The 9472-nt window shown below is 46.4% G+C and overlaps 1 pseudogene; it reads right to left on the bottom strand.

The window, feature by feature from the left end:
• Positions 1-9120: 9120 nt before the first annotated feature.
• On the bottom strand, positions 9121-9239 carry LOC128658449 (uncharacterized; annotated as a pseudogene).
• Positions 9240-9472: the final 233 nt, after the last annotated feature.

Genomic DNA, 9472 nt, shown 5'->3' with positions numbered 1-9472 from the left:
GCCAGAGAAACAAACAGCCAACTGGCGATAATCCTTAGTCGCCTCTAGATAGAAAATAAAAGCACGCACAACATCAAAGTTGTGCAACAAATGTTCCTTATGAGAAGAAAGATACGACCACAGAGAAGGAACAACAATTTTCTGATTAATATATCTATCCGAAAACCACTTAGGAAGAAAACCTAACTAGTACGAATAATCACCTTAACTGCATGAAAGATAAGATAAGGCGAATCACACTGCAAAACAGAGCTCCAAGACTCTCCAAGCAGAAAATATAGCAATGAGAAACAAAACCTTCCAAAATAACTTAATATCTATGGAAAGTAAAGGCTCAAACAGAGCCTACTGCAAAACTTTAAGAACAAGGGCAAACCCCTAAGGGGGAGCAACCGACTTAAACACAGGCCGGATGTAGACCAGTGCCTGACAAAAAGATTGCACATCTGGCACGCCAACCAGATGCTTTTATAGCAAAAACGACAATGTAGAAAACTGACCCTTCAGGGTATTAACTGACAAACCCTTCTCCAGACCACCCTGGAGAAAGGATAAAAATTTCAGAAAAAGGGGGCGGAGCTAGCTGCTGAGCTGGGAAGCTGCGTTTCTAGTGAGCTCCGGCTAATAACTCTGATTAAAAGTATATTTTAGGGTGATATTCACTTCTGTGAACGGCTTATTTGACATCTGAAGTACCTCTATACCTGCTGGCACCTATTTAGTAGGAAGCTTCAACTTTATTCAACGGTTGAAGTTATTTGTGCCTGGTCTGCCATTATTCATGGGCCTGGACAACCTATAGAGGCTCCCCTGCCTATCTAAAGAAATTGCAGGCTCATCTGACCTCCGGTTAATACCGGTGACTCCGGAGGGTCAGGGCTCCACTCCGGAGCCACCCTGGCTACAGCTGAGCTGACCAAGCTGACTAACTGACTTAGAGTGCAAGTCTCCTCTGCAACCGGCTCCAACCTTCAGCAGGCGCCACTGTCAGAGACCTCTGCACTAGATCGCACCCCCTACCCGAGGACTAAGTGCCAAGTGCCAGTAACCTACCGCATAGACCTGGAGCCTTAGCCATTTGGGCGCAAACAGCCACCATCTTACCCCTACCTGGCACTCTGAAAGTGAAACGGTGGCATAGGGAGTGAGAGCACGACCCGGAATTGTTTCCTCCAGCTAAGTGTTACCTTCAACCACATCGCAGGACCTATAGTATCGGGAAGGCGCCAAAATATTTGCCTGCTTAGACGCCATCTCTCCTAGCTTGCTCAGGTCTCCTCAGAGCTCCGGAGGGTCGGGGCTCCGCTCCGGAGCTGAGATCTACTGACTCAGGGCTTCCGGATCACTGCTGGGCTGCTTGTCGGTAAGAGGTGCGGTGAGACGCTGACTCCTGGCACTGCACTACAACTTCCCTGAGTGGCTGCATCTTTGGCGGACTCTGGCCCTGTCTGAGACACTGGTAAGCCTGTTCTGTAATCCCCAGACCTAAGAAGAGAAGGGGTTTGCTTTGTCCCCTTCCCTCATAATTGGCCTCCATAAGTATCTTTCACCCGGTCAGGCTGGATGGTGTTTTGGAAACTCTCCCTAGACAAGGTCTTCTCCCTGCACGCATCCACCTTCAGGGACAGTTCTGCATAAGGCTATTACACTGGATCTGGCTTTATCACCTAAAAAAATAAATAGAATAAAAAAAAGCCTGTCTGAGACTCCCTGAATATCTGCAGCTCATACACCCTCATATCCCTTAATTTGATGTCTTTTTACTGATGTGCCTGGGCTGTGCTCTGCTGGCATTTTGGAGCTCTGTTTTAGTGTCATAAAAATTAGGCTGCTGCGTCAGCATACGTATCTCTGTAGCCTATGATCAGAGTGGAGTGTTTATCTTTTCCATGCCTTTATGTTTTATCAAGTGCTCTCTACATTTCATTGACTGAACACATTACAATAGTCTCCTCTCCTTAAATTCCTCCCCTTATTTCCCATTCAGGCAGCTCCTGATCACCTACTTCTATCTGTGTCTTGCTATACATACCACTCCCCTTGCGCCGAGCTTAGGGACCCCACTACTACCCCTTAGCGCTCACTTTTCTGATTGCCCTAAAATACAAAGCACCCCAGGAGGGAGGTCAAATCATTACTTAGTCCCCACCCAACCCCCCTCAGAATATTATTTACTCTCTCTTGCATTGTATTTGTCTGGGTCTGTCTGTGAGTCCCACAGAAAGGGACTGGTTGCTTTGGTCCCCCTCGCACCTCCCCCTTTCCGGCCCAGCTTGTCTGGGCTGGTCACTACCACTCTCCTTTTCCCCTTCCTACTGGTCGTATCCCCCTTCCCTGAGGTGCGTGGGGGCTCTTAGGGGCCACTACGATCGCCAGCTGTAGGTCCATCAGTTGGGCATTTTCTGCAATGTGTTTAAATATCATGTTACAGGTATAATCTGTGTCTGAGGGTTGTGCTAGCCCCGCTCTTGCAGTATACCACTAGCTATCAATGTTCTAACTAAATGTTGAAGTTTAGCTTTTAAGATAATCTAGTTAACTTTATTTGCCTGTGCAATTCTCTTAATTCTCTAACGATTTCCCTGTGTATAAGTGGTCAGGGTGAGTCCTCACTGCAACCCCACGAATTAACATTTGATTCCCTTACATTACCAATTATGTCGCACTCTGCCAGAAAAAACACCAAGACCCAAGCGGCTTCGAAAAAGACTGTTCTAGATCATTTCTCCCATTCACGCAAAATGCCTAATCCTGAGAGCAAGGAAGTCAGCGATCCCGAGTCGCAGGATAAGGGTTCACAATCGAGCTCCCAGTCGGCTGCTCACCTCAATCATTACATTACTGAAAGCACCCTGCAAAAATTCCTTGCAGCTCAGACCAAATCTATTACTGCTGAGATCCAGAGAAGTTCAGCGGAACTTAAAAAAGACATCTCTGAAATTGGCGATAGAGTGGATTCCCTTGAGCGACAACAAGATGATCTTGCTACTGACCATTCAAACCTGTTGTCTTATGCGGAAAGCCTAGCAGAGAAAATTTCTCAGCTTGAGCTAAAGCTAGCAGACATGGAGGACAGAGCCAGGAGGAACAATATCAGGTTCAGAGGCATTCCAGAGACGGTAGCCACAGGTAACCTACAGGATTACCTCATCTCCTTGTTCACCACATTCTTAGGCCCGCTGGAGGGCAATATGCATGCCATGGAAAGGGCCCACAGGCCACGTTCAGTGTCATCAGACAGGCCAAGGGACGTGGTAGTTTGCTTCCATCACTTTACCTTCAAGGACCAGTTAATGCAAGCGGCCTACAGCAAACCTACCCAGCCTGATAACTTTAAAGATATACAGCTCCTGCCTGACCTCTCTTCCCATACTCTGCAACAACGGAAGCTCGACGCCCCAATCACCACTCAACTGAGGAAAGCAGGTGTCAAGTACAGGTGGGAATTCCCCACTAAACTTATTGTGACTAGGGACAACCAAACCCACATAGTGTCTTCCCCCTCTATGGGGAGTACCCTCTTGGCCAATTGGGGTCTTCAAGCTGCCACGGAAAACCAGCAGGAGGTCCGCTCTAGATTGTGGGTCTCTTCCCCAGAGTGAACAGAGGCCGAAGTGACCAAAACCTAACCCCCCTGACCACATCCAGAGGCCTCAAGCCTCACCTACCTGAGGATATTTCATTGTATTTAGCCGTTAGTGTCATTTTAAAATGTAGTTAACTTACTTGGTCAATGTTATTGTAACTAGTTCTAGTTAGAGTTTGAGCATCCTTACCACCCACACTAGCCCCACTACCTTTCAGGTTGTGTTAGCTTCCCCCCAACTCTCGGTGCCCATTCTAGGGCCCCACCTAGGTGGACTATTTCCACTTGTTTCCCTCCATTTCCCTTCCCCTCTAACCAGTTTCTAATTCCTTTCCTTGCCTCCTCCCTCATAAAAGGGCGCTGAATGGCCCCCCTCAGGTTCCTGACTCATAATGTCAGAGGCCTGAATACCGTGGGTAAGAGATGCCTTCTATCCCGCTCCTTGCGCCATCACAGGGCGGATGTGGCTTTTCTCCAAGAGACGCATCTACTAGTCGATTCCCCCCCCTACATACGACTAGGGATTTCCTGTTTTTTGAGGCGGCCTCCTTTACTAAAAAAGCCAGAGAAGTAGCCATCCTAATACACAAGAGGGTGGCCTACGAGCCCCTTCTTGTGTTCAGAGACCCTCAGGCCAGATACCTTATCCTTATATGCAACTTAGACCATGTCACATACACCCTGGTTTCAATCGATCTTCCGAACTCACTCCAGTCTAGGTACCTACGGAAAATTCTCCTACAAGTAGATAAAGTTAAACAGGGCAAGGTAATTCTTGCAGGCGACCTGAATATGGTGTGGGATGGGAAGCTAGATAGGAAAGATAGCCTGCCCAAGAGACTCCCTACTATCACGACCCAACCAGCCGTAGATTCAGAGAACACATGTCCCAGTTTAATTATTTTGATATCTGGAGGTCCCTACACCCTTTAGACAAGGACTTCGCCCATTTTTCCCACCCACACTCCACATTTTCTAGGTTAGACTACTTTTTCTGCCACCCTACAGACCTCGATCTGATCCATTCCACGAGCATGCATACCTGCCCGTGGTCGGATCACGACCTTGTCACCCTAGATATAGACTCCAGCCATACCACTAAGGCTAGAGCCCCATGGAGGCTGCCACACTATCTCCTTTTGGATATCCCTTTCAGGGAGGAGATCAGGAAGGAGATCTGTTTCACCCTCCAAATAAACGATACCCCAGACATTAGTGAAAACATATTATGGGGAGCATTCAAGGTCACTGTTCGAGGCCTCTTTATCCGCAAGCAGGCCCATCTCAAAAAACAAACAGGCCTCTCCTATCCCAGGTCCATTGCAGATTGTGGGCTCTCGAATCCCAACGGTGTCAGAGATTGAAGATATTAGGCGTCACATTTGTCAGCTGGAATTCTATAGGACACAATCCAACCTCCTTCTATTGAAACACATCTTGTATTCCAAGGGTAATAAAGTTGACTCTTTACTCGCTAACAAAATTAGACAATGTACAGGCGCCTCCTGTATCCACGAGATTAAACAGGGCACACAATCTTTTAGACTCCCCTCCTTAATTGGTCAACAGTTTAATAAGTTCTATTCTGAACTCTATAACATTGGAGATGAGATGGCACTTAGACAGGCCCCCTCGGAAGCCATAGGCTCATTTCTTCAATCCCTGAAACTCCCCACTCTTGACAAAGCCCATATAGAGTGTATTGACACCCCAATCACTAGTCAGGAGGTCAAGCAGGTCATTAAGAAACTGAAATCTCTCAAGGCTCCTGGGCTAGACGGCTTTACGGCTATTTTTTATAAGACCTACCTAGAGGAACTTGTTTCTACTCTCACCAGATTCTTCAATTGGGCAATGGCCACAGGGAAATTTGACAGGGAATTCCTGGAAGCCTCCCTAGTCACTATTCCCAAACCTAATAAAGACCCAACTCTCTGCGCCAGTTACCGACTCACCTCGCTTATAAACACCGACGTCAAAATATATGCCAAAATCCTTGCAAACCGGTTAGCGAAACTCCTTCCAACACTCATTAACCCCGACCAAGTAGGTTTCATGCCCGGGAGAGAGGGTCCGGATAACACCAGGAGGCTTCTTGACATTCTCCTGCGGTGCTTTCTCTAGATGCCAAGAAGGCCTTTGACCACGTCTGGTGGGAGTACCTTTGGCGTGTCCTAGAGAACTTCCAGTTCCCTACGCAAATAATACAGGCAGTGAAGGCTTTGTATTCCTCTCCGGTAGCCTCAGTTAGGGGATTGGTGTTGACCCCACCCCTTTTTATATTACCAACGGCACCCAACAAGGTTGTCCCCTCTCCCCGATCCTATTTGCATTGACCATGGAACCCTTGGCCGCAGCTATCAGAGCGGATAGGGAGATATCGGGAATCACCCTCCATGGTACGGTTCATAAGGTGGCCTTATTTGCCGACGATACCACTCTGTTTTTCTCCAGGTCCTTGAGAGAGATCCTGAGGCTCTTGTCCCTCCTTGAGACGTTTAGCGCCATGTTTTATTATAAGCTAAACCACTCTAAATCGGAATTATTTACATTTGGGTTCCCTGAGGAAGTCTCTTGAAGTCTCTGTGAAAAATACAAATTTTCCCCCAGTAATAAGTGCATCTCCCATCTTGGTGTTAAATTGTCCAACTTTAAACCCCTCTTAGCCGAACTTCGGTCCCTGACCTCAAAGTGGAATTTTAAATGTGTCTCCTCTCGCATAGCAGCCCTAAAAATGAGCTACCTTCCTAAGTTGACGTATGCTTTGCGTTGTCTGCCAATCATGGTGCCCAGAACCCTCCTTATTCAGTTCCAGAGTGCTTGCACTAAGTATATATGGCAAGGTAAACCCCCCAGGGTAGCTCACAATATTTTACAATACCCTAGAATGCACGGAGGGGTGGCCTCCCCTTCTATTTTCAGGTACGCGGATGCTGCTATGCTCACTCACATCTCCCAATGGGGAGTTAAAGCCTCCGATAGTAAATAGAGGACGATTGAACAAGCCTCCTTACCACATAATCTCACTTTGAAGGGACCTAATTTGGTCACCACCTCATTGTAGAAGAAATCTAGAAGTTGCAAACCCAATTATTCGGGAATGCCTGACTGCCTGGGACCGCCTATTACACAACCCTAAGGTGGCTCCTCACCTGTCTCCAATCACCTCTGTTGCTGGCCTCTTGTCAGGCCTACCAGACTCACATCCGACCTCCAGGTCTAGACTGGGTGTTACGAGAGTGTCAGACCTCTGGTCTACATCACCTCAGGTAACTTTTGTCCCATATAGGCAACTTGATGTCTACTCATCTACCCCATTGTACATGAAGTTCGAATATACAAGGGTTATTAGCCTCCTGTCAAGATGGGGTTTTAAACCCTCTTTGCCCCGGCAACTTACCATATGGGAAGCCAGGTGGCAGCAAGGGCTTCGGCTGGGTAAACCTCTATCCTTGCACTACACCCTCATGGAAGGTGCAACACCAGCCGATAAAGCCCAACACATTCAAAAATGGGAACGAAGATTAGACTTTACAGCCCCCCTCACGGAGTGGCAACGCACGCTCTTATTAACGAAAAAAACCTCCACTGCATTACCATTTTTGAAACTTATATAAAGGTACTCACGCATTGGTACTATGTCCCAGCTCTCCTCGCAGAAATCTTCCCTAAGGCCTCTCCCATTTGTTGGAGAGAATGCTTGCATACGGGTGACATGATCCATATTTGGTGGAGCTGCCCTAGGTTCAAGCTCATCTGGAACAAATGTTTCTCAACATTAACTAGCTTAGGTATCAGCCTTCCTAGAACTCCTGAGACGGCCCTATTCCACTTAGGCAAGTGTAAACTACCCAAACACTATGGCTCCCTAAGTTTCTATCTCTTCTCTGCGGTTAAACTTAATATAACGAGATCTTGGAAAAAATCTCTTCCCCCAGCTTGGTCAGATATTGTAACAACTATGGCTTACATATACTCCATGGAGAAAAACATATACTATACCTCTGGAGGTCTGATTTTTTTTTAATTAATCTGGTCTGACTGGAAGAGCAGGTTCGACACACTCTGGCTCCCTAGTTTTGATACTTAGGCAAAAAATATCCCTTGACACATTAGCAGAACCCCTGGCCCTACCTTTGGTATGCCCGAATTGGTTTCTCTCATGAGCCCCCCCCCGCTAAAGATTTCCTAGCTTCCCTCCCTCCCCCCCCTCGCCCCTCTCCCAGTGTTACCTCATTTCTCATTAAGATAATGGTATCCTTCTTATATAAGTATTAACGTCATGATTGTATTGTCTGCTCTCTTTATTTTGGTGTATTTGAATTTGATGTACGAGTTGCTCGTACAGTTGTTGTATCTTTTTTCTTCTTAAAAACCAATAAAAATTTCAAATGGAAAAAAAAAATTCAGAAAAAAAACCAGCTTAGACAAAACTAAGAGTCCAATCCTCAACAGTCAGCTTCAGAGATTTAGATGAAGGAAAATACCAAGAATCAGAAGTCCTTCCTCAGAGGTAGTCTCCAAGGTGGAGAGACTACATTTCCACTAGGTCTGCATACCAGATCCTGCGAGGCCACGCAGGGGCTAATAAAATCACCGCTGCTCTCATCTGAAAATACGAGTAATGACTCGTGGAAAGAGAACAAACAGAGGAAAAAGGTATGCAAGACTGAAATCCAAGAAAAACATCAGAACATCTATCAGGATGGTCTGCGGATCACATGACCATAAAACATACCTTCGAAACTTGGCATTCTGTTGAAATGCCCACAGAAGCCAACTCCTGAAACACCACCTTGTGAGGGTCTACCGAGAGACCACTTCTGGATGGAAATGCTCACTCCCGGGATGAATTATCAGTCTGTTTAAAAGTCCAACTCCCAATTGTCCACCCCTGGAAAGCGGATGACCAACAGCAAATGTGAGCTTCCTCCCACTGAACAATCCAAGTCACCTCCTACATAGCTAAGGAACCCCTAGTTCCTCCCTCATGGTTGATATAAACCAAAGAGGTGATATTGTCCGACTGGAACCAAGCTAGGGACGACTGAGGTCAAGTTACCAGAGCATTGCAAATTGCTCTAAACTCCAAGATGTTTAAAGAGGAGAGCAGAAACTTCCGAGTCATGATCCTTAAAGACCCAGACAGCTTACCAGCCCAGCAGGTTGGCATCCATGTTCACATCACCCAGGAATATCTCCAGAAACACGCGCCCAGAGATAGATACTCCTGAAAAAATACTATGGAAGAAAGTCTCTTGTCATCTGATCTAAATCTATCCTTTAAGACAGATCCGAAAGTTCTCCATGTCATGGAAAATAGCAAAAGGAATGATGTCCATGGAATACCATCAGCAACTGCAGCTAAATCCAAACTCCCAACCTCTTGGTTGCAAAATGGCTAAGCTATCCACCGGCTACTAAAACTCACTGTTGGCTGGACAGAAGACTGCAGAGTGGGGAAAAGGAATAAGTCCTTGATTTTCTGATCTCTGAAAGACATCTCCTAGATAAAGAATCAAATAAAAGGTCCAAGCATACCACACCTGGTGTTCCCAGACAGTCTCCCATCCAGGTACTGACCAGACCTGACCCTGCATAACTTCCGAGATCAAACAAAATCGGGTGCATTCAGGGTATTGTGGCGGTAGTCCCAAATAAATTACCCTTGGGGATAGAACAAGGGAACTCTTCTCCAGATTCATTTCCCATCCCCGGAAAAGAAGATTGGACAAGATCTCTTAAAAGAGAGTTAGCTCGAAGTCAGGATGATACCTGAACTATATATTGTCCAAAAAACACACTGGCAATATCCCAAGACCTAAAGGTCTGACTGGGATGGTGCAAACTAAGAAAACTAGAGAAGATTCTGATTAAGGAAACAAT

The sequence above is a fragment of the Bombina bombina genome, chromosome 4 (assembly GCF_027579735.1).
Source record: "Bombina bombina isolate aBomBom1 chromosome 4, aBomBom1.pri, whole genome shotgun sequence".
NCBI lineage: Eukaryota > Metazoa > Chordata > Amphibia > Anura > Bombinatoridae > Bombina > Bombina bombina.
The sequence above is the reverse complement of the archived record's forward strand: the minus strand, read 5'-3'. Positions and strand labels throughout refer to the sequence as shown.